Genomic DNA, 27876 nt, shown 5'->3' with positions numbered 1-27876 from the left:
GCATTGTATGGTAGCAGGCAGGGGCTTCTCAAACCAGGAGCTTTTGATGTGACTATTTTTTTTTTCTGTCCTCTTTCTCTCTGCTCTATTCCTGAGACATAAAAGCATCAGGTTACCCTAGAGGTGAACTTACAAGGCCCATGTTGATGGTTAAAGCACTCAGCAGCAAATCTAGATTCCTCATAACTCTTTGAAGCAGAACTATCTGCCTACTCAATACTACCTACTTAGTTAAAGGCTTATTAAATTAATCCAATGCATTTAAGAATGGAACAGATATGCAGATTTACCAACCAAGGCCACATAGTAGAAGCAGAAAGCTATAGCATTTTCAGGAGCCAGATAACACATTTCCTTGGGCCAGGGAAGACTGAGTTTCGTGGATTCAACCCTTTGTGACTGTTTGGCTGGCAATGTAGTTATATGAGTGGGTACAATTTACAGTTTTATAAATGAACAGACCTCTACCCAGACAGTCTTTTACTCTAGAAAGATAATTAAAATGGATTAGCTTCATGGTTGATTCATTCCCCAGTGGGAAGTAGAATCAGGAGTAGGATGTTTGAGAAACGATGGCACAAGATAGATTCTTCAGTGACTGAGATCATCTGTAGCTTAGGTACATCTGGATTATTCTGATGTGTGCCTTTGGTTTGCTCATTTTGGTTCAGAAATTTGGGGGCACACTTGGGTCATATTTATATTTCTATCTTTGGCTACAGAGTCAAGGTGTTCTGCAAATGATATATGTTCGCCAAAAACAAAAACAAAAAACAAAACAAAATATTTTAGTTGAATAATTAACCCAAGTTTTTCAATTCTGTCAGGAACACTACCTTAGTTCTTTGCTAACTCCATTCCTCCTTCCAACAAACAGCTTTAACATAGTAACCCCTAAAGTAGCAAAGATTAATAGTCAGTTGTTCAGGAGACCCCAGGAATTTCCTATATGCTAAGGCCAAGATTTTAGAAATTGGAATGGGTTGAATTTGCCTCAGTACAGTCCCCCAAGGTTCCTTCTTAGGAAAAGGAAAAATCAACACTGTGGGCAGATGAGTATACACACACACACACACATACACACACACACACACGAATGAGAGAGAGAAAGAGAGACCACAAGGCAGGCACAGCACTGTGCTCCAGAGTCCCCCACTGCAGCAGCTGTCAATCTACACCCTCCATCCCTACATCACATTCTCTTCCAATTTTCCCTCTTAAATTGCAATCCAAAATACACTGCAGATGTGATATCATTTTCCTGATAACTGGACCTTCCGAGTTAATGACTTTCCTTCTTTCCAGCGGGGAAACAATTTCGTTTGCTTAATATAATAATCTATTGTAGTCCTTGCTGTTTGCCCCCTGACCCCAGGCCCAGTCTCAGAAAACCAGACCTGCCCCATCCAGCTGCTTGTAGTGAACTGCACTCCATTGTGAATTTACAGTAATAACCTCCAAATCCCTCGCCTGGCCATGACCCACCTCTACTGACGATCCAAAAGGTGGCAGAAGACAAGACTGGTCATCTAAACCAAGAGGTGCAGCACAGAAACTGCTTTTTTTGAGTTATAATTGAGTGCATCTGGTCTGGAGTAGCACCTGGGAAATTGGAACTCTTTGTTTCTGTCCCTTGCCACTCTCTGTCCTGCAAGCTGGCTCTGGAACCCTTTTCCTACATGTATCTGAGCGTCTAGGCAGAGCAATTTTTGTGAAGATGTGGGCTGCAGCAGCCTTGAACTGATTTGAATGGAGCCATGTCAGATGAATGTCTTCTCTGTCAGAATATGTGGGTGGGGGGGAATCCTGTGAGGAGCTTCCCGAAGCCAGAGGCAGCCTTCTAAGCTCACCCACTGCTGAGTCAGGCAAAGACTGAGGCCTTCACCACATGGTTGACTAACAAGAGCAAGGCTAATTTGGTATCATTTGTTTCCCATTTCCAAACCCTCATTAAAATAATCTGCTCTGATTGTCTAGGGAAGTTATTTTTTGCGCTTCCCTTCCCTTGCTGTACCAGTACAATTTCACAGGCAGCACATTTCCATGTGGAGGGTCCTGGCAGCCCTGTAGAGAGATGGGGGAGGGCTTATACATACATTCGCCGGGAGCACAGCCAGACCTCTTGGCAGTCAGCAGAGTGGGAATCCCAGACCCTCCACTGTCCCCTGGACTGGGTCCCTAAAAAGCATTGGATTCCTAGTACTGAAGGAATCTGCCTCCCTGGGAAAGTCTTTGAGCAGAGAGAAAATTCGATAGGATTTCTTGGTTTGGGGTTGTATAAATGGAAGGAATCTTCAGTAAGGAAGAAGTCCAAATTAAAATTCATGATTGAGATTCTCTTAGGCACCCATACATGTAAAATCTGTCACATTCAGACCATGGAAATAATGACTGACTTTTGTAACTTATCATGACGATGATTATCACTCTTAAATTTTTGTTTTGTTTTAAAACAATGGCTCTGTTTGTGGCCCAGTGTGACCTATGCAGATTGATTTGGCCTCAAACTCACAGTCATTCTCTTTCAGCCACAGGAAAGACAGATGTGTGCAATCGCACCCAGCTAAAGTACTTTTTCACTGTAAGTTGCTACCAACTGTATACCTAACAGGCAGTATGCTGGGCCATGAAAATAGAAAACTCAAGACAGGGCACTTCTTTCATGGAATCTACCAAATATTAAAAAATAAAAAATGAAAAAAAATCATAAAACCAAGGCAGAAGGAAAAGCTCTTCTTGACTCTGGCTGTATTTACTACAAGCATGTTTCGCTCGCTGCAGGTAGGGTGAGTAAAAGCACCTTCTCCCCTGATCTTTTCATTCTGGATACTAACCTCACAGACACACCCCTGCATCTTTTATACCCGTCCATCTACAGCCAGCAATCTCTTCTCCTGGAGCAGAGTGGTGCTGTTTCCACTCAGGTATATCTGCCTGGCTATTAGGCTTCTTGTTTCCTAGAGCCAACAGACTTAAGTCTTGGAAAGGATTTTAATTGGTAGAGATGCTGATTGCTCTAACTGGCTAATGGGCCGCCTGGGAACATGTGTAATATTTATTTATGAATTAGACGGTCATGCACTGTGAAGTCCTATTTCCTCACAAGGACAGCATGCAGCTACCTTTGGAGAGTGTGAATTCTCTGCAGGCAGAGAAAGGAGCCAACACTCTGTTCCAGGGCAGGTGTGCAGAGGTGTCAAGAGGAAAAGAACAGTCCCACCAGACACTGGGCAGGGTGTCAGGGAGCAGGGAAAAGACAGAGTTCCAAGGCTCACCCTCCTTATTCTCTGCACCTGAAGGTGGAACTTTTAGCAGGAAATTACAGGTCAAAGGAATGTGTTCTTCCTGATTTCAACTGAATTTCTCAGTTTTCAGTGTGTCTGAAAGATCTTACCTTATAGACTGAAAATATGGTTAAACTAGTCTATGTCATTTAGGGAAGAATTCTAGCAGCTGATTTTCATCTTACTTCAGTGCAAGTGCCCTTCACTATGATTCTCAAGACAGTGGCTGATATCAAACGTCTGTTATAGACATAGCACTTTGAACCCCCCCCCCACACACACACACAGTGGCAAGTCTAAGGCCCATACTCTCACTGACCTAGACCCCAAATTGAGTTTTTAAAGATTCTACATTTAGATCTCTGTCCATTCCTGTGTTTTAACAATTCACAGGTGGTTGAATGACAAGGCTAGCGTGCTCACACACTTACACAGGCACCCACCCTCCCTTACCTGTTGGGAAGCTATCCCAAGGTCAAGTTACCAAGTGCAGATCTCACACCCTGGCTTAGTCCCAGGAGGCCCTCAGCAGACTAACAGTGAAAGTTGATGGTTTCCAATGGATGGCACTTTTTGTTTGTTTGCATTTAATTTTTAAAGTAATGAAAGTAAATCAAGTTCAAAATGCTAACTTTGTTGTTGTTGTTAATGGAATTGGAAAGTATAATGTAGGTTTCCTGAGGCTGAACAGCAGATTTAAATACAGGACTGGGGAAGCAACTCAGATAGAGCATTGCCTAGCATAAGCAAAATTGTGGTGGTCTATTAGAAGCCAAAGAGAAGGCACAGAGAGAAGAGCCGAGTGTCACACTTAATGACATTGTCCCTAATGGAAGGACCATTAGGAATAATAAACATTCTCATATTGCATTCTGCTGCCTTAGTCCAATTTTTCTTCTCTTTCCCAGAATCAGGGGAAAATAAAAAAAAAAAAAACAACCAAAAACATTTTTCAAAGAGTAGAAACCTCTACTGTAATAGTACACAAAATCTAGACACTGGGAAGCCAAGGCTAGGAGAGTGGGATAGGACAGATGTCAGTTCTACCTCTGACTGGAATTGTGACCTAGAGCAATCAATTTATTGATTGGTCTTAAGAATCTTTTATGACTAAGTTTGTTCTTTGACATTTTCCTACATGTACACAATGCATTCTGATTATTCTCATCACCCTACCCCTTTTACCTATCCCTATAAGTTCTTATTCTGTATTCATATATATGAATATATATGTAAATATATATATGTGTGTGTGTGTGTGTGTGTGTGTGTTTTGTTTGGTTTTGAAACAAAACAGAACATCTCTGTGACCATGGGATTGGGTAGGCTCAACAGTGATTATTAAACCACTAGCTGTGATTCCTCTGATAGTGGCCACTAGTTCAGTAGGAAGCCTGGTCCCCTTGAGACTCTCATCCATGCTTAGCTGTTAACTGTCCCACTCTGTGCAGACTTTGGAAAGGCAAACACAGTTTAATTGTTTTCTTAATTCAAATGGTTATATCATGTCTGGAAGATGACCCCATATCCTCCCATGTTTTGTGTCTTGTATTCCTTCTCCTGTCCTTCTTCAGTGTTTCCCAGACCTGAGAGGGGATAGTATAAATGCCACATTTATAACAAAGCATTTAACTTCCCCTATTCTCAGAACCTGGAATGGTCATATGTATCTGTGTCCACTGCCTTTCATTGCAGAAACTTCTCTGTTTAAGCCTTGAATTTTTCATGGACAAATTCTAGTGCAGACAAAAAGTAGTTCACATGTCCGTATGCTGGATCCGCTAATGCTGTCACTTCTTCCAGGCCTTCCAGATCTGTTGTGTGTGCATAGAAATGGGAGAAACAGGAAATACACTTTAAAACAAAACATTTTCACAGTGGAAGAACCAAAGGAAAGGTAGAGTCTGGAAGCCCTGAAACTTTAAGCTGGCCCAAGAAAGAGGGAGAATGCCAGGGCTGGAAGCCCTGAGCTGACCAAAGAGGTTCTTGGTAGAAGAAAGCAACGGCATTAAAAAAAAAAAATACAAACAAACACCTAGTTAGAACAGAAATCAATATACTGAGGAGAAGGCAGCCAGCTAGATCAGCCACCAGGGTCTCTCTGTCCTGAGGTGGCTTTTGGCTGTGTTGCTTTAGTAGTGCTTTGTTCATAGGCTCCTAGATCAGCTTGCTCTTGGAAACAGTTGCAAAGCATATACACAAAAAGAGAAAAATGTATCTGCTGGTAGACTTAACACTGTCCCCTGGACTTTAGCCTCCTAGAGCTCTTTTTTTTCTCCTTTCTTTCTCTCCTTTCTTCTCAGTCCCTCCCTCACTTCTTGAGGTCCTCCCTCCCTCCCTTTGCCTTTCTCTCTTCCTCTCTTTTTGCTCTCTCGTCTCCCTCTACCCCTCCTCATCTTCTTTCTCCCACCCCTGCTCCTTCTGTTTCCTTCCATTCCATTTCTCTTTCCCCTTGTCCTCCTTCTTTCTCTTGACTTTTTTCTCTATTTTCTGCCTTCTCTGTCTTCAACCATCTGACCCTCTGTCTAGGTGAGGGGTCAGCCTCTTACCTTTAGTAATATCCTACTTTTCTGCCACCAAAAAAATCCCTGCAGATCCACACACCTCACATACCTAAATTATTGCTGTGGTGTCTTTATCAATAAGTAATTTTAAAAAGAGAACCCTGGGCATCTCTTGGTAGCAATCAGCAGAAAAACTGTTCCGTGAATTGAGTGGAAGGAGGCTTCCTTTGATGGGTATCAGATATGTTTTTAGTTTGTGTGGTGGGGGGAGAGTTGTAAAAGGAGGTAACCAGTAAAGAATGGTGAAAACTCAACCCCATTTCATTAAATCCTCATGAATATGCAAAAGAGGACTAATTGCCCTCTTCAAAAACTAATCATTCTGAATTTTACAAGTTGAATTATAAAAACCTGACACACTTATTTTTCTCTTTTATTATATTTGTAAGCATTACTCCTTTCTGCAAAGGAAATCAAATCCTATTTCTGTCAGCTGCTCTGGTTCCCCCTCCCCCTTTCTGCTGCGACCTGCTTCTCCCCTTCCTCTGCCTAGCACTGCTGCAGCCTGGCCATGTGTATTAATTGCCCTGTGAGAGGCGCTTGCAGTCATTAGAATTCCCCGTTCAGAACTATTATCTTGTGCCATTGTGCCTTTGCATTATATTTATTTAAATGTGCCTCTTCTGAATTAGCTCATTTTTAACAGCTAGCCATGCCTGAAATATCGTCCCATCCAAGCTGTTCCCATATCATTTTTCTTTCCTTGGTGGAAGAGAAGTCTGCATCCAGCCTTCCATTCCAACAGGGCAGCTTTGTTAGGAGCCAGAAGCTGCTTTGTGTGGCAGCTTCCTGGAAAGAACTCTCTGCTCAGACCCTGTATGTAGGAAGATAGCCTCCAGAACATACTAGACTCTCACTAGAGGAGTGTCTTCTCAGGGACGGGCTGCAGGTTTCCTACCATGTGATTTTCATTGAGGAAAGAAGATGTCTACACAAGTTTCTAGTCGTTTCTTGAACTTTTGCATTAGAGATTCCCAAGTTGATGCCAAATTCTTACTGGCAGATACTCAGGAGCCATCAGCTGTCTCCAGAGTCACCCCGACTCAGGGCAGTGTAATGAATTAAATGGTCACACAAGTTTTCTCTCAGGCCTCCACTTCCCAGGGCTGCTAAGAAAGTTCTGGCTGGAATGGGAATTTCTGTTTCTGTACTAAGTCTAAACTGACAGGCCTCCATATCAAACTGGTTTTTTGTTTTGTTTTCTTTTGTTTTTTTTCCTGTTTTTCCTTGTCTACCTCATGTGCCCATCTTCCCATTCAGAACAGACAACATAGTTTAAAGCTGAGCAGAGACTATATTCTTTTGTTGTTGGTGGTGGTGGCAGTGTTTTATTAATAATTAATTAATTTTACATCCCAACTGCAGTTTCTCCCCCCTCTTTTTCTCCCATTCCTTCCTCTTTTCACCTTGCCTCCCATCCCCCATTCTACTCTTCCTCCTCCTTTGACTTCATTATTCTTACAACTCCAGACTTCAGAGAGATTTTTCTCTGGACCATTGCTGCCCAGCTCATAGGATCTCTATGTCTCATTTGCATAAAGGCACACAGCCAAAGACACAGCATACCCCCCCTCCTGTAAGTGGGGGCTTGTGGTCGTCTCATCATGCCCTCATTATTCCTTTTATCTTGTGAGGAAACTGGAATAAAAGGCCTTAAGCAAGGTTAATAATCTAGTGAGTAGTGAAGAATGAATTTGTGCACAGGTTCATATTAGATTTATTTTCTTCCCACAACACCAAGCTGGCAGCATTGGAAATAAAGTCGATATGTTGGCATGAATATTTGGCAGAGAACATCAGGAAAGGCATTATGGACAGGGTGGGCCAGATGTTTGATTTAAAGCTGAAGAGAAGTGCTTTGTGATATGGGGAGAAAGATAAACACATTTGTCTCTGTAAAAATAGTAAGTTCAGACGCCAGCATGCTTGGGGGGGGGGGGGTCTTGCAAGTTTTATAAGATGTATTGAAGAACAGCTTTTGGGAACTATCATGAAAGTCCCCCAAGCACAAAAATATTTACCCAGAATGTCTGGTTCATAACCAACCCTTTAACAAGGTTTGTGAATGAACATGAGATCTTGCTGCCCATGTTCATAGAGGCATACATGCTTCTACAACTTGCACACATGAGTGTGGGGTCTCCAGATCTGGGGTCTAGCACCAACACAGTGCTATCATCTTGGCTGGCTCTGAACACATCTTCTCAACGTGCTGTGTGAAGACTGACAGGGGAAGGAGCTCCCTGGTTCCTCTGAGTGTCGAAGATCAAGAGGAGGGAGACCAGCATAAGATGAAAATCTTCTGGCTTTTCATTTCCCTCAAGAACAGACTGGGGAACAGTGTGTTCCCCCACAGTGGAGGTTACCAGACTTCCTAAATTCTGAGTAGAAAAGGGGGTATCTTTGTGAACTGAAACAGACTGCAATTCATTCATGAGGAAAGAACTCAACATATTGCCTGATAGGGATCTGGGGTAGGAATGAGCCCAGAAATGCTTCTCTGTTGTCTTCCTTGGGTAAAGAGCAGGCTGAGGCATAGGCATGAGCTTGAGAAGATGCAGCACATGTGACCTGTTCGGCTCATCCCTCAGTGCAGCACCAGGAGCAGTCTAGTCCCCTCTTTCTCTGACCCCCTCCCAATTCTTAGAGGCAGTACCACAGAGCTTACATCCTGCTTGATTTCCTATCTAGGACTCATCTGGCACCAGAGGCAGCCTATATTGGAGGAAGGGAAATCTCTTTCCAACCTCCATGTATAAAAGCTCTGAATATGATTTCAGAGAACTCAGTAGAGAGGATGTCTGTGTAGAAAGACTCCTATTCCTGTCTGTCTTCAATCAAAGAAACCAATTTTTACAGCCCCCCTAAATATGGATATAGCTTTTTCCTTTATAAATACATATTTTTTATTTATCAAGCAAATATCTGAAAAAAAAACATCCCCAATTGCTATTGCAGCCTACAAGTCCAGGCCTCCAATGGCAATATCTCCCTTTCTAAACTCAATCCCACAGGATTGCAACTCAGCCTAAGATTACCCTGGGATGATACAGGTTGCTGAGAGCACTGTCCTCCAGCATCTACCTGAGAGGATGAAATGAAGTAGATGATAGGTAGATTGGAGTATGTTTCATGATTGTGGGGGTAGGGGGGAGGTGGCTCAGTCACTAAACACTTAGACCTTACCCTGACTGTGCAGGCCTATAATCCTAGGGCTGGGTTGGCAAAGACAAGGACATTCCTGATACTTGCTAGGCAACCAGGCTAGCCAAATCAATGAGCTCCAGATTCTGTGAAAAAACCATTCCTCAAAATACAAGGTGAACAGCCCCTGAGCTTTAAAGACACAGGGCGTTGACCTTGGCCTCCACACATATGCATAGACATGTGGATCACACACCCTCCCCATGGACACACACAAACATGCTTAAATGTATGCTCACAAGAGTAGGTCAGAGGATTTCAGACACAGAGCTTTCAACCTCTGTGAGAAACTAGAGTCTCTAATGGTTGCTGAGTAAGTAAATAGTGGATCCCCCCCTCCCCTACTTTCAAACACTCTTTTCATTCAGCTGTCTGATGGCCCTATTGGCTAATTCATTTCCTTCCCCAAAGACTGCTGAATATTTAAAGCAGGAACTTTAGATGTGCCCAGTGACTTCACATCGCCGTTATATCTGGCTTAATTTCTTCTTACAAGTCCTGTTCTGATACCCTCTCCTCTCCTGTATTCCCAGGTGCCTCATCAACCCAGCTGCTGGACTCAGCCCCTCCTCTCCATAGTTGGCTCATGGCAATTCTTTCTGAGACCTTCACACAGACCCTTTGATTTGTCCATTGACAGAGAATTTTGGAGATAAATTTTCAGGTAGAATAAACTTGCTCATAACTCAAAGCTATTTATGTAAATTCAGCTCCAAACACTGGCCTGATTTTCCAGCAAAAACTCAGATGTAGGATGGACTAGATACGTCTCTTTTAAGTCTCTAAATGCCCACATATTTTCCTGAGGTCAGCAAATGGTTGACTTGAAGGGGAGATATTGTGATTTGTGCTCAAGAAACTTAAGTTATGAGTGATCATAGCTTCATCTTTAAAACGGAAATAATGATTACATCAACTTTCATGGGGCTGGTGTGAGAATTAAAATGTGGTACTATTTGTAACTGTTTTTTTACAACACTATAAGCATAAGACATATTGTTCGTGCTGGTTGGAGGCAGATGTCTTGACAGGAAATCTCTGGAGGTCGCTCTCAGTGTAAACATCCCATGATTCTCTGCCTCAGACAGGGAGATGAACTGCTGCAGCTGCTGCCCTTAGCAACGGGCCAGCTGAGCGGCAGGCTGCACTTCACAATGGCGGCCGCTAGATGGCACGTCCCTTGAAAAACTTCTGCTGCCACAGAACATCTGGATTCTTACAGAGGAAGCTTCTCAAAGGGCATGTAGTTAATGTGGAAGAAACCTGGAGTCCCATCTCCACGGCGACAGAAGCCCTATTCAAGGATCAGAAGTACTCTGAAATACACATAAAAACGAGGGACACCACCCTTTCTTGCTTATTGGTACATTGACATTTTCTTCGTTCCGCTGTAGGGCTCAGAGATGCACTGGTACCCCATGAGGCATCTGGAAAAAGGCAACTAACTTGTTTATCTGAATTCCTCAAAAGGAGAGCAGCGTGATGAAAAATGAATGCCACCAATTATTACACAACAATGTAAGTGTCTAATTCCTCAGCCAGTAACCTCTCTTTAGCACTCCAGCAGTGCTTCAGCCGGCCATGTAAGGAGCTACCCTCAGTCTACCCTCAGGGAGATTCCCATATCAACTATGGCATCTTGGGCAGTCACATCCTGTATGCTCATAGGATCTGCATCACAGAGGTACATGGAGTCATCAGATACACAGGATGAGAACTACCTGTGAGGGCTTTTGTTAGGACCTTCCAGTCAGTCCATTTATTTGTTCTATTTCACTTGATCTTCAGTTGCACTTCCTGCACTCTCAAGTGCAGGAACCCTAAGGTGGCATTTTTCGCAGAGAGAACAACTGTGATAAAAGTCCATCTGTGACCTAAGAGAAGCACCGAGAACAGCAAGGAGGGTATGCTGTGCCTAACATATGCATGTGTCTTATATCTAAGAGTCCTGTCATCCTAGAAAGCCTTTGGACCTGATCTGTTAGAATTTCTAGGTGGAAGCCAAGTCTGTTCAACCTATTTCCTTCTCTAACTTAAGGTTCCCTATTTGGTTTTAACTCAGTAAATATAACTGCCACTTTTCTAACATTGATTAGTGGGAGGAAATGATCTAGATAAACTCCTGGAAAACTTGTGTTTAGTATGTCATACTTTTAAGATTTAGCTATGTAAATGTGTATGCTGGATATAGATGTATATGCATATGTATATGACGTATATGTATATGTATATGATGTATATGCATATGATGTATATGTGTATGTGTATGTGTATATGTATATGATGTATATGTATATGCATATGTATATGATGTATATGTATGTTGTATATATGTATGTGATGTATATATATATATGCATATGTTTATGATGTATATGTATATGTGTAGACACATACATACATGTGCTCATGGAGACAGTCACTGCACGTCTGTGGCCAGAATTACAGGCAGTATGAGCTGCCAAATGTGGGTCCTGGGAAATTAACACAGACTCTTTGCAAAAGGAGCAAGAACTCTGAGTCATCTCTCCAGTCCTATCTAGTATTCTATTAAAAATAATGATAATAATGAACAATACCTCTTAATTAGCAAGAGGAAAGTGAAATAAGAATAGATTTTCCATTTTCTTTGTTAAGTTTTTCAGAAACTGAAAATATGTGGGGTGGCAATATGAACAGCACTGGACAAAGATTTGTTTAATGAGCTTGGTTCTAACCATAAGCTTTGTATTAAAGAGGTCTTGGAAAGAGTTACTATCATTTTCATCCAAGTCAGAAATAAGAAATAGAAACTAAGAAAATAGATGTAACTTACCATATTCTCTGAACAGCAGTGAACAGTGCCTGTTTCTAAAACTTTCCTAAAGCCAGACTCTCTGGAAACATTGTGTAATTTCTTTTGGGAACTCACAAGTGGGACTATATACGTTTTGTGACCTTTTATAAATTATTACTTTTCTTAAAAACAACAACAAAAAAGGCAGGTAAAAAAGTCTCCTCAAGTCCTGTCTCAAACCAAGAGTTGAGAAGACCAAAGCTTCTTGTGCAACTATCGAGAAGTTCCCTATAAGGACTTGACCTCTAAGACTGGACGCTAGGTGGGAAAGAGATTATTACAGCCTCAGGGGGTTCCTGTGCTAGGGTTATGTCTGCATTAGTGTTTTATCTATGACTGACAGAGGAGAGAGAAATATGGAGACACACATAAGGAAAGTTACTTAGAGAAGAGTAAGGTTGGAAGTGGCTATAAATGGAGTCTAGAGTGGGATCATTTTCCCTCTACTAGGCTTGTGTTTGCTTTACAGACTTTCAGGGAACACAAATTTGGGTTATCTACTCTTCTCAGTGATGGGGACCCTGCTCACGATCTAGAGCTAGGTGTGAATGACCACCATTGCTGTCAAGCAAACTTGTACCTGTCCCTTTGTTCTTTCTCACCAAGATGGACGAGAGTCCTCTGAGGGACTTAAGAGAATTTCCCAGGTGTCAAAATGCAAAATCTGAGTTGAGTTCACCTCTTTTAACTATTTCAAATATATGAAAATAATTCCCATAATTCACATGCATTCTATTTTTATTTTTCCCTTTTTATTCTAGCCCTTTGTAGAATTAACCCTATAAAACCCAAAAATGCACAAATGGGTTTAAAAATTCTAAGATCCTCTGATTAGCTTGTACATACGGGAATAATTGTTGTTCATGGCTGGATTTCTTCAGAAAGCTGAAAGCTTGGTTTGAACAGAGACCTAATAGGAGCTGGATTTGAATGTGTCTGTTTTACAAATGAGAAGGCAAGGTTTCTGATCGTGTAAGTAATGGCCCCAGTGTAGGATCTCATGTTACCTCATCCAGAAGAGAAACCCCACAAATTTGCCTGGGTTGATGAAGGTGCAAAGAGAAGGAAGAGATTTCTGGGGAAGGAGGCAGCAGCGACTCTGTATATTCAATTTTAGGTAGCCACAGCTTTACCTAGAGATTTTTACAGTAGGTGGCTTGGATTCACCTGTTTCACTGCCCAGGGGATTTCTCTTTTATCCAGAACTGCAAAATCCCATGAGAGTCTGTAGACATACACTGTCTTTATAGCCACTTGAAGAAAATATTTTCACAACCTCCAGGGTGAAGGTTGTTTTCACTTCTCTCAACTTATAACATTTGACACTAATCTTAAAAGCTCACTCAATATATAGTCACCCTCCTACATCTGACCAACAGTGACACCATATCTTCTCTCAGATCAAATCCCACTCTTCAGCGCTGGCAAAGGGATGAGAAGATGCTAGCAGATACTGTTGAGTGACTTTCTGCCATGTGTCTGTCACTATGCTTTACATTAACATGCTCTTTTTAATTCACCCCCAAACTTGGGGCTCTGTGAGAATTAGGAGTGGTGCTGGATAATTGTGTATGGTTTCCTTCTCCTCACCACTGTAAGATCACCACTGTTTGGCTAGCTTGAGTGAAGCAAGCACAGGACTGACAAAACATCCCACTTCTTGATTCAGATTGGACAAGAAGCAGGAAGTCTGTCTTAGCTAGGTTACCTAGGTATGTGTATACCTCAATAATCCCAGTTGAGGCAGGATCACAAGTTTGAGATCAATGTGAGCTACATAGTGAATTTTTTCTCAACCTAACTCTCCCAAAACACAAACAAAACAAAAACACTCAACCTAAACACTTACAAATATAGCATCTCTCTTTAAGCCTCTGAGATTTGGGTGTCATTTGTTACTGTGGCCAAAGCTAGCCTAGACCCAGTGCACCATGGTCATCTACCCATACATCTTGGCTATCTACCCATGTGCCTTGGGCCTTACAATTGACTTCTCTGCCCTCAATCACTAATTCTTCTTGAACTGCATATCCACATGCTTACTGAACTTTTGAAGGACAGCATGGTGGTTTGAATGAGAGTGACCCCCATAGGCTCATGTGTTTGAATACTTGGTCTCCAGCTAGTAGAACTATTTGGGAACAATTAAGGGTGTGGCTTGATGGAGTAGGTGTGACCTTACTGGAGTAGGTGTGTCAGCTTTGAGGTTTCAAAAGCTCATGCCAGGCTTAGTTTCTTTCACTTCACCCTTTCTCTCCCTGCAACTTTTGGAACAGATGTGAGCTCTCAGCTACTTCTCTAGCCTCTATCCATGTTTCCTACCATGATCATGGACTTACCTTCTGAAATTGTACATAACCCCCCCAATTAAATGTCTTCCTTTATAAGTTACCGTGGGTCATGGTCTTTCCTCACGGCAATAGAACAGTAAATAAGACAGAAGACAGTCTTGACCACTTAACCATGTATCCTGGTTAGGATCAGATCTTACTATCCTGCCACATACCGGGATTGATTTTGGATTCCACCATCCTACCACGTACCCCAGTTGTTTTCTGATTCTACCATCCAACCACAACCCCAGGTGATATTCTGATTTTCCAGGGCATCTATGTGCTCCCCCCAACAATTTCTCAGCATTGATATTTACAGAAAAATAATAAAAATAATACACATTGGTGCCTGTATCGACCCCCAGCTACCACTGACATTTAGGAGTAAATGATGGATTGCCTTTTTTTCGAGGCTGGCTGAACTGACCTACGTGGCCTGTACATAATTTACTTTTGATTAAAGGAGTGCTTCAACATCTAGATTCTGTTTGGGAGTAGGAGGCAGGATCAATAACGTGTATGACACAAGCTTTCAGACAATGGACTGTGAGTGAGAAGTCTCTGTAGTCCATTCACCAGGGGAGATGTGGGAGGGCAGAGGGAGGAAGGCCTGAAGCTTCTAAGTTGGACCTTGGATCTGATGTACCTCAAGAAGCTCTGCTTTCTGCAGATTTGGGGCTGTGGTGTTGGGGAAGACAGAACTGCAGAGGGCTTGAATTGCTCCCCAACACATGTGGAGTGAGAAGCAGCTGAGTGCCAGCAGCCTCCCAGGAAGAGCGGGCTTCAAGAATGGAACTCTCTCTTCCCCCATTTTGCCTTTTGTTGCCCACTCTGCTAGAATAATAACTTATCTTCCAGACCATTTGTCCATTGCTTGGTTCCATTCAAGCTAAGCACTTTTAGAACAAGGAGAATACCATGCTCTGTTTGACCTCACTTGCCTCTTCTAACACCTCACATTGCTTTGTGTTGGTTCCTTTGGCTTCTGCCTCTGCACAGGGCACTCGGCACTATGCTTCCTGTGGTGATGGGTTTCCTGGATCTATTCATTGGAAAAGAACTTCTGCCTCTCTTCTTAGTGATGCATGGCTGCAGCTAAAAATATTTGTTTTTAAATGAGACACAAATTCCATCTCATTTAATGCTTACATAGGCCAGTGTGAGCCACTATGTGGATGCTTAGAACTAAGCTCAGGTCCTATGAAAGAGTAGTTAGTGCTCCAACCACTGATCCATCTCTCCAGCTTCCAAATCTTCCATTCCATATTTACTAAGTTCTACAAGTATTGAACACATCTTCTCTATGTGCCAGATACTGTAGTAGCACTGGGTAGAGATGATTATTTAAAAAAATAATAAAAAAAGATAGACCTAGTTTCTGTCTTTGTGAGACATGAAATTTTCAGGGAAGGGTAAATGGGATTTACTTAGCTATAATACTTTCAGATGACAGTGACTGGCAGGTAGCATTTATTATGGGACTCTGAGCAGCTAGATTGGGTGTGCACATTGAACACCTTATCTCCATAATACTCCATAACACTGAACTATCCATTGTCATCTCTAAGAACTCTCTAAAATGAGAAGCTGAGAGTGTTAAACTTCTCTGATCAGATGCTCCATTGACAGTAATTGCATACTTTGGACATTTCTCTATATGTTCTTGGATTTAAATGCTAGTATTTTCTTTGATAATCCTGAGAAACCTCAACTTGCACACCACTCATCTCTAAAAAGCTGCATGGGTACTTTGGGGCTGCTGCTCCCTAGACATCTGAGACTCTTTACTCCTTCTGGGCACCATCCATGTTGTTCCCTACAATGGCATACCTATCTGCCTGTCTCTCCCTCTATACACTGAAATGTTGTCTTCCTGTCTCAGCCTGTCTGCAATGTACACTGACAGTTTCTATCCCAGTAATTATTCTTCCAGCCCATTCTGGAGTATTCTGATTGCCAACTTTCCCAGGCTTCTATGTAGCTAATCACTAAACTTGTCCGCATGTGCTTGTCTGCATTATTCCTGCCTCTAAGTCTTGTGCAGATTGAGGTAATATGTCACCCAGCTAAAACAACTGTTAAATTTTCCTCCCTTCCTTTTCTTGTCACTCTGCTGCACCTTTTCACTTTGTTATTTGTTTGCTTAATTTTTGCCCCACTCCCATTATTTTTCTTTCAAAACCAAGCTTTCCTGACTAGCTAGCATGATTTCCCAGAATGCATTACATAGCACCTAGACTTTTACTGAAATAAAATCTGTATTTGTTTTGACAGCATGGGGCAAGACTTTCCTTGCTCAGATGCTGGTTGACTGCCCCACTGTAGTTATAGGAACAGAGCAGCTTGGCTCCTGTTGTGGAGTCTATGTTAATAGTTTCAGATTCCTCCACAGAGGTAACTAAAGTGAACTGGCATCATTGTTAAACTCACCTATCCCATTAGCAACCTCTGCCTGAGACTCGCTGTGGGTAGTAAAGGGGAATGGATATGCCATATGTACTCCCAAATAGACATTGCAAATGCTCAAATGCACTTGAGCAAGTACTCTTGGACACTGCATCATGACCTCAGTCTGTCTCAACCATGGCCATCTTCAGTGTGGCCTCTGAGAAGATAGGGAAAGCTGGTAACTCACAGACGAAACTGAACAATTGATGGAAGCCTGCTCTTCCAGGCCCCTGTGAAGATGGGATTATTATAGAAATAAACCCAACTGATCCACACCACCAAATTCTCACCTGCCGGGTTGCTCTAGATCCAGGCCATTGACCATTCAAGGCTTCTGCCTTGAATTCCCTTTTCTTGGAGATTTGCTTTCATAAAGCTCTGTGCCTAAATGGCAGCATGTACTGTAACTAAATGTGACCATAAAGAGGGAAAAGTTATAATGTTGTTTCGGAAAATTGTTGTTCTCATTACCTACCTTAGTGCCATATGTTCCAATCTAAAGCTGTACAATATGGGGAATTATGGTGACACAAAGATGAAGTGATGTCTGGCTAACGACACCCCCAAATATTTATCCTTGCTCCCTCCCCAGCAGTATTCACATGCATAATTGATGCCAGCTCCCTCAATTAGAAGTCCAGGGCATAAAGAAAATGAGGACAAGGCTGTCCGCATTTCTGAAGCCTGACAAGGAAAGATTAAAATATTTTATGAGTCTTCCCCATCATCTGTGGAACATGGAGCTCTCATATTTCATTTTCTCAGGAAAAAATAGTGTTTGCATTATTTGAAGAAAATCATTAGGAATGCAGCTTACCAGCAGAAGAGGTGGGCTGCTGGGTTGCTAGCCCTGAGTTATGTGGTGTGCTTGGCCTCCTCTACATATTCTCATTTAGATGCATCAGAAAAGGAGCAAAGCCTGCTAGCTCAAGAATATCCAGTGTTCCAGACACAGTGCCATGGAACGCCATGTCTTTCAAACCACAGATAAGTGGTGCATGTGAACTGGGCTTCCTAGAGGGGCAGCCCTGCCTGCAAAGCCTTTCTCACTGAAGACTTCTCTCACTAGGAACAGGAGCAACTCCTGGGGACAAGGAGGCAACACAGGGGGGAGTAAGCATCCTCATATTTTTATTATTTCATTTCAGGACAAATAGCCTGGGTTGTGACATATGCTCTACAAGACAAATGTGAGCCCATTTATAGAGAAGAAACTATCGTGTGACACTGTGAAGAATATGTATAGCATCAGAATCTCACAGGACTGGTTTTCAATCCCAGTTCCTCCATCAGGAACTGTGTAAACTGTGTGGCTACTCAGAACCTCAGTACTTATACAATCAGATAGTGACTACAACCTGTGCCAGTTGGTTATGTCTGTATGGCTAAATATGTGGCCTATTATTATTACTAGGATAATAGAATTCAAATATATTTATAACATTACTTTATCACATTATAATAAAGGAAATACTCAAGTTGATTTTTCTTATTGGCATTGTTATGTTTTTTCTTATTACTTTTCATGGGTGCAATGATTTGATCTTGTGAAAAAATAATTATTTTCATTAATATATTCATTAACTCTCCAATTTATTATATTTTCAGTAGGAACATCAAAACCTGTACTTGTCCAATTTTGAGACACAGAGGCTGAAACTGTGACAGTGGTCACCATGCAGCAGGTGACCAGCTCAGTTCTCAGGTCTGCTTTTTGTCAGTATGCTCCCTCTCCCAGCCCTCCTTCTCTTGCTAATTCTTACCTTTTGTTTTCTATGAGCTCAATTTTTTTCAGATTCTATATACAAAGAAGATATTATGGGTCTTGTATTTGTATGCTTGGCTTATTTCATTTAGTTCATTGTCTTCCAATTCTGTCAGTGTTGTCACAGATAACAAAATTGCCTTCTTTTTAAGGGCTGTATTGTGTTATTGTATCCTGTTATGTATATGCACATGTGAATATATATCCCATATTTTCTATTCTTTACCCATTGATGGCATGGATACCTGAATGGTTCTGAGTGAATATGAGAGTATAGGTAGTTCTTTCACATAAACACACACACACACACACACACACACACACTGTGTGTGTGTGTAGTTTCTTAATAGATATACCTAGATAAACTTGTTGGAATACATGGCAGTTCTACTCTTAGTCTTTGAGGAATCTTCATGTAATTATCCAAAATGTTTAGTCTATACTTTTTACCAATGATTCCAATCAGCTGATTTTTAACAATGGTGCCAAAAACAAGAAATGAGGAAAGGACAGAGGGAGGGTCATTACTTCAATAAACACTACGGAGAAATTGGGTATCCATGCACAAAATGATGAAGCTAAAATTGATATCATAAAAAATCTTCATAAAAAATCCTTACACATAAGAACTAAAACTGTAGGATAAAGTGCACAAAAATATTTCTGCAGTACTTGATCTTAATGAAGACATTGTGGATAGAATTCAAAGGAAAAAAAAAAAAACACAGAAAGAAGACAGAAAGAATTCCAGGGATAGAGACACCTCTACATAGAAAACAGATAAAAGGAATCCCAGGGCAGCAAGGCTTCTCTGCACAAAGATTGACTGGCCATAGAGAATGTTGCAGAACAATAGGACATATTTGAAAATCGCTTATCCAATAAGGGACTAATAATATTCAATATAGATAATGAACACAAACAACTTAGTAGCTAAAGGCAAATAACGTATGTAAACAATGGGCAGAGTATATGAACAGGAATTTATTGAAAGAAGATATACGAATGGTTGAAAGACATTTAGAAATGCCCTACATGAATTAATCACCAGATTATCGGTATAGTCCTAATCCATCTGTCCTGTTGGAGTGGCTGCTTTCACAATGAGGAAAGAAAAAAAGAAATATTTTCATGGATGTGAAGAAAAAGGATACTGTGTACATTTTGTTTTGTCTTTTAAACAGAGAAAAAAACAACTTTGATATCCTATGATGCCTTTGGCACTAAGCTCATTGTAATATAAGTGAGAATCCTTGTGGTTCTTCCACTGAAATTTTCACTCAGAATCAGTGCCTGTGCTTTCACTAACTTCTGTAGCTCCAGTGCCTAGACAGCCATGTGTTGAATACAGGAATAACTCAGGGCATGACCTATAGATGGATGGATGGATGGATGGATGGATGAATGGATAGATGGATGGATGGATGGATGGATGATGGATGGATGGATGGATGGATGATGGATGGATGAGCTTAGCTCTTGAATGTTCCTAGGTTGTATTGGAGCCAATGATTGAAACTGGGTGAACCTGACAGCAAAGTACACACACACACACACACACACACACACACACACACACACACACACACACATATATATATATATGTTACTATAGGAACCTATTTGTGCCCCTTTATAAAGTTATGACAAGCAGTGATATACTCAATCATCAAGCATGGAACAGAGGTATGGCAGTTGTGACACAGTTCCTATTTTACTGATTCCTGTGTGTCTGAGCAGTGATCTTTAGTTTCTTACTTTGTAAGCCTACATCCTCTAACTGCAAAAGAACTTCAACATTGTGATACCCTCAAGATCACATTTCTATGGGACAATGGTTCAAAGTTGAAGGCTCTTTGTCTAAATGGTGTACTTTCAAGATACCATATAACACAGAGTGAGGCTGTTACACAGGACCACTCTAGATGCGTAGGCAACCAGTGAAACTTTTGGGTCCAGAGACCCTTGCTTTGGGTAAAGAACTTAGAGCTTGACAGATTTAAGCTTTTGATATTTCAGATTGGGAAGCAAGAGAGAAAGACAGAGGGGCATAGGAGAAGAAATTTTCTTAGGGCCACACAGCCATGAATGACTTCCAGAATATAGTACCTTCCACTGCATGAGCTCATCTGCTCCAGGGCCCAGTGCCCAGAATGTTCTCTAACATCAAAGAGGGCCTTTCTACCTACCTGCTTTTGTTCCAGGTTGGCAGTTTCCAATACTGCTACAGGAGACAGAAAGGCAGCTTCTCCTTTCCTACTATGCTGCTCCGTTTGTATACAGACTCACCAGATCAGTTCTGTACCAGGCAAAAAGCAAACATCTCTCATCTCCTCAACACATTTTACAAATGAGAACAAAAGGAGATTGACATAAATTGTCTTTGGTTTTTTTAATGCATACTTGTTCGGTTTTCTGCCTGGGCACCTACTCTTCCTTTCTACCAAGAGCTAAACCCTCATGCTCAGTTCTATCTTTAGCTTCTGGCACTGTGATTATCCTGTTGATGCTGATGACAGTGAATTGATGGATGAAAGACAAGAACATAGATATCACTGGGCTCCATCCTTCAAAGACTCAAATTAATTAATGGTCATCTTGGCTTTTTTTTCAGGTCATCAAGAAAATGAAGACATTGCAGCCAGGTTCCTAACTTTGGCCTAAGTATGAGTCACTAAAGGCACCTTGGTCAAGTTTCTAGTATTGCCTTAGTGATTAAAGTCAAGCCATTTTATGGCAAATAAAGTCAGTATCTGAAACCATTAAAGGAGAAGTCCCAGGAAGGAAGAAAATTTGTTCTTTTAGGGACCTGAGATGGATGTTTTGAATATTTTAAGCATTATTTTTCTGTAGTTCTGACTCAGAGACAAAGTAACTCAGTATACTCTATCGTCCAGCCAGACTCAGTCACCCTGGATGTAATTTATACACACACTGGGCTGTCTGTGCCAAGCATTGGCATAGCTAGTTTATGTGCTCCACTCTCAAGAACCTCAATACATTTTTAATTAAAAAACAATTGATAAAGTTGGAACTATAAATCCCCTTTCACTGAAGGAAACTTTACCAAGACTTTTGGTTTATAGACAGGTGAAGGACATTCTTGGCTACTAAACTACTATTATTTTAGCTTGATCTATCATTTATGTGTGAAAGATGATTGAGTTATTGGTTGGAAATCTAAAGAAGGTCTCTAAAGGTCAACTGACATACTGTTCTCTCTTATGCCTCTTCTTTACTGGAATTCTGTGTACCCCAGTTTGCCCACCTGATTTAGACTTTCTCCTACAGAATGGGCCAAGGATGTTTTCCAACATACTGCTAGTTGGGATAAATGTATGATTTTGTTTAGCCAATGGAATGTGTATAAATGTGACTGTTTCAGTTCTTAGTAGAAGTCTCAGACAATGCTTTCGAAATGACTGTATTCTGTTACAGAAAGAACATGCTCCTAGTAGTAGCTGATTCAAGAGCCTGAGAGGCAGGTGAAGTAAAACATAGCTTTGGAGTAGAGCACAGTGGAAACCAGCAGAGACTGGCCTCCCAGCGCTAACTTTATAGCTTGCAAACAAAAGGTTCTTGAGGTTTAAGGTACTGAAAATCAAGGTGGTTTTGCTTGTTACACAGCTATAGCTGCCTCGTCGGATTTTATCTCATACTTCAACAAGTGACCTCTACAGGGGCCTCTATTTCTTTCCTGTATAAAATGGGAGAGGTAAGCCAAAGCCTATTCCAGAAATTTCTCAAACTCTAGAACTCAGTGCATACAACTAATGGCATAAATTCCCAAGATAGCTTTCATGGCGGCAAAAATATGAAAGTCACTGACTGAAAGTCTGACCTACCTGGCTCCTTATCTGAATCTGGATTTTAAGTGGTAAAGTCCACTTACCTGGAATACCCCAGGACCAGTTAGGGGTAGGAGAGGTACCATGTGGGCTGGCTGTACATTTTTTTTTTTTTTGAGGCAATATCCAGGCTAGCTTCTGACCTCAGAGATGTGACCTCCAAAGTTTCTGAATGTGTCTCCAGTGTGTGTAAAGAATTAAAAGTCCATGTCACTAACTAACGTGTGAAACGGAAACTTCCATGCTGAACTTTTAATTTAATATACCCAGACCCATTTATTTCCACCTGACTGCAAAGCCCTAATATATGCATATTTTAATAACTCTTAGGATGTTAAAGTGACACGTTTTGAATATACGCTCATTCATGATGACTACATCTCCTGCCTCATTTCATCCTGAGGTTCTCTAACATTTGGAAAAGTCACGGAATTTTAAGGATGGGAGAAAGCTACACCCTGTACTTGCTGTCCCCTGTTTCTCTACTGGCATATGAGAGGTTTAGTCCCTGGCTCTCATCCCAGAAACAGTTACCTCCATGTCCTGAGGTTTCTAGGCATCTTTCAATCTCTCAGTTATTTTCAGTCCTCTCGTGGGGGCCCCAGGAAATGCCACATGCTGCCTTCTGTTTCTCTTCTGGGAATATGGATGTTGATTTCAGATCCAACTAGACCTCCCACCTCTCTTTTCTCAGTATGAGTCCACATCAAACTGGGATGTCCCTCCCAAGCTGCCTACTTTTACCTGCACAGGTAAGGCTGACTTCTCTCTAGTCTGAAATTACTAGCTTCTTCAGAATGTACACTAGTTGCAACTGAACTCTGAATCAACTGTCCTCCAAGATCAGGTCAGGTGGAAATAAACAATACTTGAGGTTTAAATTAAGAGCACAATGAAAGAAATTTCTATTTTCTGCATATGAGTTTGTAGTATCTCCCTATCTTCCTGGCTCCCTTTTGCTTCCATTCCCACCTGCTTCTGCCACCATGATCTCCATCTTCCCTCTTCTCTAGACTTGGATGGAGCAATCCTTCTCTTGTTCTTCAGTCACTTGCTTATGACTTTCTCATTACGCCAAGATTCCTGAAGGACTTAATCTCTGATACGAACTCTTAATCTCTGATATGGCCTGGGCCTTATGAACCAGAGGCCATAATTTAAATGGATTTAAAATTTTAAAAATCAGAACTTACTGTTATTTTTCTCTCTTTACATTAGTGTTGCAATAATTTTACTCTTCCCTGGGGCAAGGTAAGCCCCTGGTCTAATGAGAGGGGGAGGCAAGGGGAATCTTGGGTGTCATCTTCAAAAACTAATGTGGCAATAAAAGAATGCAGAAGACAGTAGAAAGCAGGGGCGGCATTCCTTGGGCTTCTTACTCAGTCATTCAATAAATATTAGTTAAATACTTGCAGCATGCTGTCTGTGGAACTGCATAAACAGCAATAAACAAGGCAACAGGCAGGCTGCTGCTTTCACCGAGCTCTTACATCCTGTCTGGGGGTGACTGAACACAAAAACAAATGTATCAGGTAATTACACAGCAAGGACTAAGCAAAGAACTCAGCGTCACATAGCACAGGGAATAGGACAGGTAGAGACTAGAGACCGTATCTGCTGGGTAGGAAGAGTCTCTCTGAATTTAATTTCACAGCTCAGGAGCAGAAGTTCGGCTTGTTTACCTGACTGGAAGCTAAGAAGCTAAGAGTCCAGTACTCTTCCCTTCTACTACCCAACAATGGCTTCCTCTTGCTCTTGGGCTAATAGCTGCATTAAAATCTGAATGATGACAATGGGTCAATAGAGCAAAAGCCTGGGGAAGAGCATTCCAGAAGAATGCATTCCAGAGTATTTCCAATGGGCAAAGCCTGCTCTCGGTAAAGATAGGAGCAGGAGGAAAACGAAATGCGTGGAGCATCGCTTGTGAAAAAAAAAATTAAGGAGTTGGGAGAGGATTTGGAGACTTGCCATTATCTTAACAGTTTCAGTCTCAGCCCAAGAGCGAGAGGAAACCGTTGTTGGGTAGTAGAAGGGAAGAGTACTGGACTCTTAGCTTCTTAGCTTCCAGTCAGGTAAACAAGCCGAACTTCTGCTCCTGAGCTGTGAAATTAAAACAGTCTGCTTGCTCACTGAGTGACCTGTGAGTTAGAAGGAAGCATTCAGTTCAATCCCATCCTGTCTGCAGCTTGCAGAGGCTGGAGTAGAGGTTGGCCCAGCATTAGGCCCAGTGGTTCACAGAAGCAGCGTCCCTGCTCTCTGTGCTCTTGGCTCACCAGTGTTCATTCAACATGAGGAGGGATATGATCTCCTGAGGCACAGTGCCTGTAATGGTGACCAATTTCAACATCTATTTCTCTTCCTCCTTTCCCTCCATCTGAAGCACCTAGGGGGTGGGGGTATGCCCAGTGAAATTGGTCCTCTGGAGCCACTGGCAAAGATGGCCGGAAATCCAGTTATTTTCTCTAAGGGGATGTTTCCCAGGTGTGGAGGGGGCTCTCTTCCTTCTCTGTTGTTTCCTGAAAGCGTTTATCCTAGTGTAAGGCACATCCCTGGGAATCAAAGAACCTTTGTTGATTCAGAGACTGATTGATTCTGGGGGACTTGAGTACATTTGTAAATATCCTTTGAGGATGATGCATCCCACTGGAATAAAGCACCTCATGTTTTATTCAGTTCTTCCCCAATATGCAAATGTGCAGGTGCCCCGACGGCATATAGATAACATCATTACACACACTCACATTCGCACACCAAAGAAAAGGCTGCGCACACAGAACACACAATTAGACGGAGATTGCCTTTGAGAAATCTATCGGGTTAACATGAGGATGATTGGCTCTGTGGGCAGACGCTGACGTCCGCATCTGCAGAACAGTCTTCTCTGCATCCTCAGGAAACAGCAGTCTTTGCTGCTGCCACCGCTGGCGCAGCTAGATAGCCTGGGGCTGTAGGGACAAGGAGGCAAGCAAGCCATTTTCCATCTTAGTACCACACTTCTATACTGTGTGACCCTAAGCTAGTCAGAGGAACTTCATCTTCTAAAGTGAACCAAAACAAAAGCAAAACCACAGGGGTAACTTGATTTAGAATGAAATGTCCAACAAGATCATGAAATCATATAAATGGTAGTAAGGCAAAATGCCATAGGCCCTGAGACGCAGGCTGGTTTCGTGGGGCCCCTGGCAAACTACAGTGGCCCAACCCTGCAGGGATAAAAAAAAAAAAAATTACGACAGTGTTTGTAATGTGATGGAATCAGATCACTCGGTCCACTTCAAATCGCTATAAAAAGCATATAATTAACTTTCACTATTTTACATCCCCTTACTATTCAGCAAACAGCTGTTGCCAAAGTTCTGAGTGAATCTCGATTTCCTCATCTTATGCCTTTCCCCCCAATAATTGTATGCCCCTGTCTCTGTCATCTAGGAATACGCTGCCGCCTTTGAATACTGTTTATGAAGATGTGAGGAGTCACTTTCATTCTTCCTTGCTCTTTCCATTGTATTACATTCCGTCTGATCCTCTTTATTTATTCTCGTGTTTTTAAATATCAAGATCATGTGTAGATGCCCCAGACATGTGAAACAGAAAGTTCTCTTTAAAAGTTAAATTTTATGAAAATTAAAAATGTTACATAAAATTAAAAGAAATGTTTATTATTAAATATCACCAGCACACTTTAAAATCAAGAAATATTGAAGTAAAATGAACATTAAATGCATTTAGCTGAGGTGAATTCCCTTTTAATTTTTATCTTTGTTTTAATTATCATCTTGAAATATGTAAGTGATATATTCAACATTTAATGGTTAAAATATATTCAAAGTCTTCCCACTCTGGTCTCAGCTATATTCTTTAGCTGTGATGGACGTGTGGCCACTTCAGGAGAGTCTAGCACATGTGATGATAAGACCATGCATACATAAGAAGCATATGAGTTGTATGAGCATGGATATATCAGCTACTATTGCACACATGAAAAGTGCATTCAAAAGACCACTCTGCTTTTTATTCTTACTTTGTACTTTATGAACTTCTTATGAACCTTGTTCTTGTGTGCAGCCACATGATACTGTGTGGATGCCTCATAACCCGTGTAGGTAATTTCTTGCTGACAAACACAGGCTACCATTCTCCATCACAAACATTCTTCACTGAACTTCCCTGTGTATACATCTTTGTTCTCATGTGCAAGTCTGTCTTCAGAGTAATGAGTTTTCAGCAGTGACTAGCAGGTATACAAAATACATTACACACCAGCAGTGTCCACTCACAGATGGCTCCAGTTTCTACTGTCCCTCTTCACTGTCCTCAGCAGGACAATAGTGTCATCACTTTATCTGTGACACTTTGATAAAGATTCTGTCTTTATTATGTTTTCTTCACACTTGTCTATACCTTGAGTAAAGCTGAGCACCTCTTACGATTTTCACAGCCAGCTGCATTTCCTTTTCCTAGAACTGCCTGACTTGCAGATGACTTATCATCATCATCATTATTTTGATATTGGTTTGCATGAGTTCTTTCTGTATTATCAAAATTATCCTTCTGTTCATTAAAATGTTAAACTATAATCTCAAAATTTTACCTTAAATTTATCTTTAAAAATTTTGGTTTCCGTAAATGTCTTTCCTAATTTGCTGTCTTTTGTGGAGTCAGTATTTCCCTTTGCCGCTGACACTATGTGTGGTTAGTGGGGCCTTTGTTCTCTTGAGACTCTCATCTTGGTTTCTTTAAGTATTGATATGGTTTCATCTTTATCTTTACATCTTTTATCTGTTTATAATTTATTCTGACCTAAAAGTTTAAGTATGGATCCAACTTAAATTTTTCCCAGATGGTAACCCAATTTTTAAACAAAATTAATGAATAATCATCCCCTCTCACTGATATAAATGGAGAATTTATCATAAAGTCATATGAATATCTTGGCCTCTTTCTAAGCTTCTTTCTATCTCATTGACTGCCAGTTTACCCCAACACAGTAGCCAACAAGTTATTATTGAAGCCTGGTAATACATTTTAATATTTGGCAATGGCAGTGTTTCTTTTTCTGTGTGACATATTTTAATTTTCTTTTCCTTTTCATATGAATTTCAGAATCAGTTTGGCTGTTTGAAGAAACAAACTTCACTAAATTTTTTACTGGGAGCTTGCTCATGTAGACAGTAAGGTCAGAAATAATTGATCATCACCTGTGGGAGCTCATATGGTGTTACTAAAGGTTTACACAAACTGTTGCATGCCCTCTGTAGAATGTCTAGATACATTTACATGCATGAGCGCACTTATGTGCGCACGCACATGGCACGTGTGCATACACACACATACACATATACATGCACACATATGCTCACAGGTATGCACATACAAACTAAATTCCTACTAAGTTTATTATTAGGTATGGTTCAGTCTTGAAGCCAGTTGGAAATAGCACTTTTGCTTCTTTTAGGACTAACTTGATTAGCTTCTTTCTTCTCGATGACAAAAAGTTCCATCCTTCCCCTTTTACTGAGTGTTTTTGTCTGTGGTGGTTTTAGTTAAGTTTAATTCTATTCTGCAAATGCTTAATAGAGCTGTTATGTTTGATG

At 41.2% G+C, this 27876-nt stretch overlaps 1 long non-coding RNA gene across 1 annotated transcript; it reads left to right on the top strand.

The window, feature by feature from the left end:
- Positions 1-10625: 10625 nt before the first annotated feature.
- 4930503O07Rik (RIKEN cDNA 4930503O07 gene) lies at positions 10626-21198 on the top strand. The gene is made up of 3 exons (NR_040477.1): positions 10626-10956; positions 18278-18374; positions 21049-21198. It is a non-coding gene; the product is annotated as an RIKEN cDNA 4930503O07 gene (long non-coding RNA).
- Positions 21199-27876: the final 6678 nt, after the last annotated feature.

The sequence above is a fragment of the Mus musculus genome, chromosome 1, assembly GCF_000001635.26.
Source record: "Mus musculus strain C57BL/6J chromosome 1, GRCm38.p6 C57BL/6J".
In the NCBI taxonomy this organism is placed as follows: Eukaryota; Metazoa; Chordata; class Mammalia; order Rodentia; family Muridae; genus Mus; species Mus musculus.
This window is presented reverse-complemented; position numbering and strand designations above follow the sequence as displayed.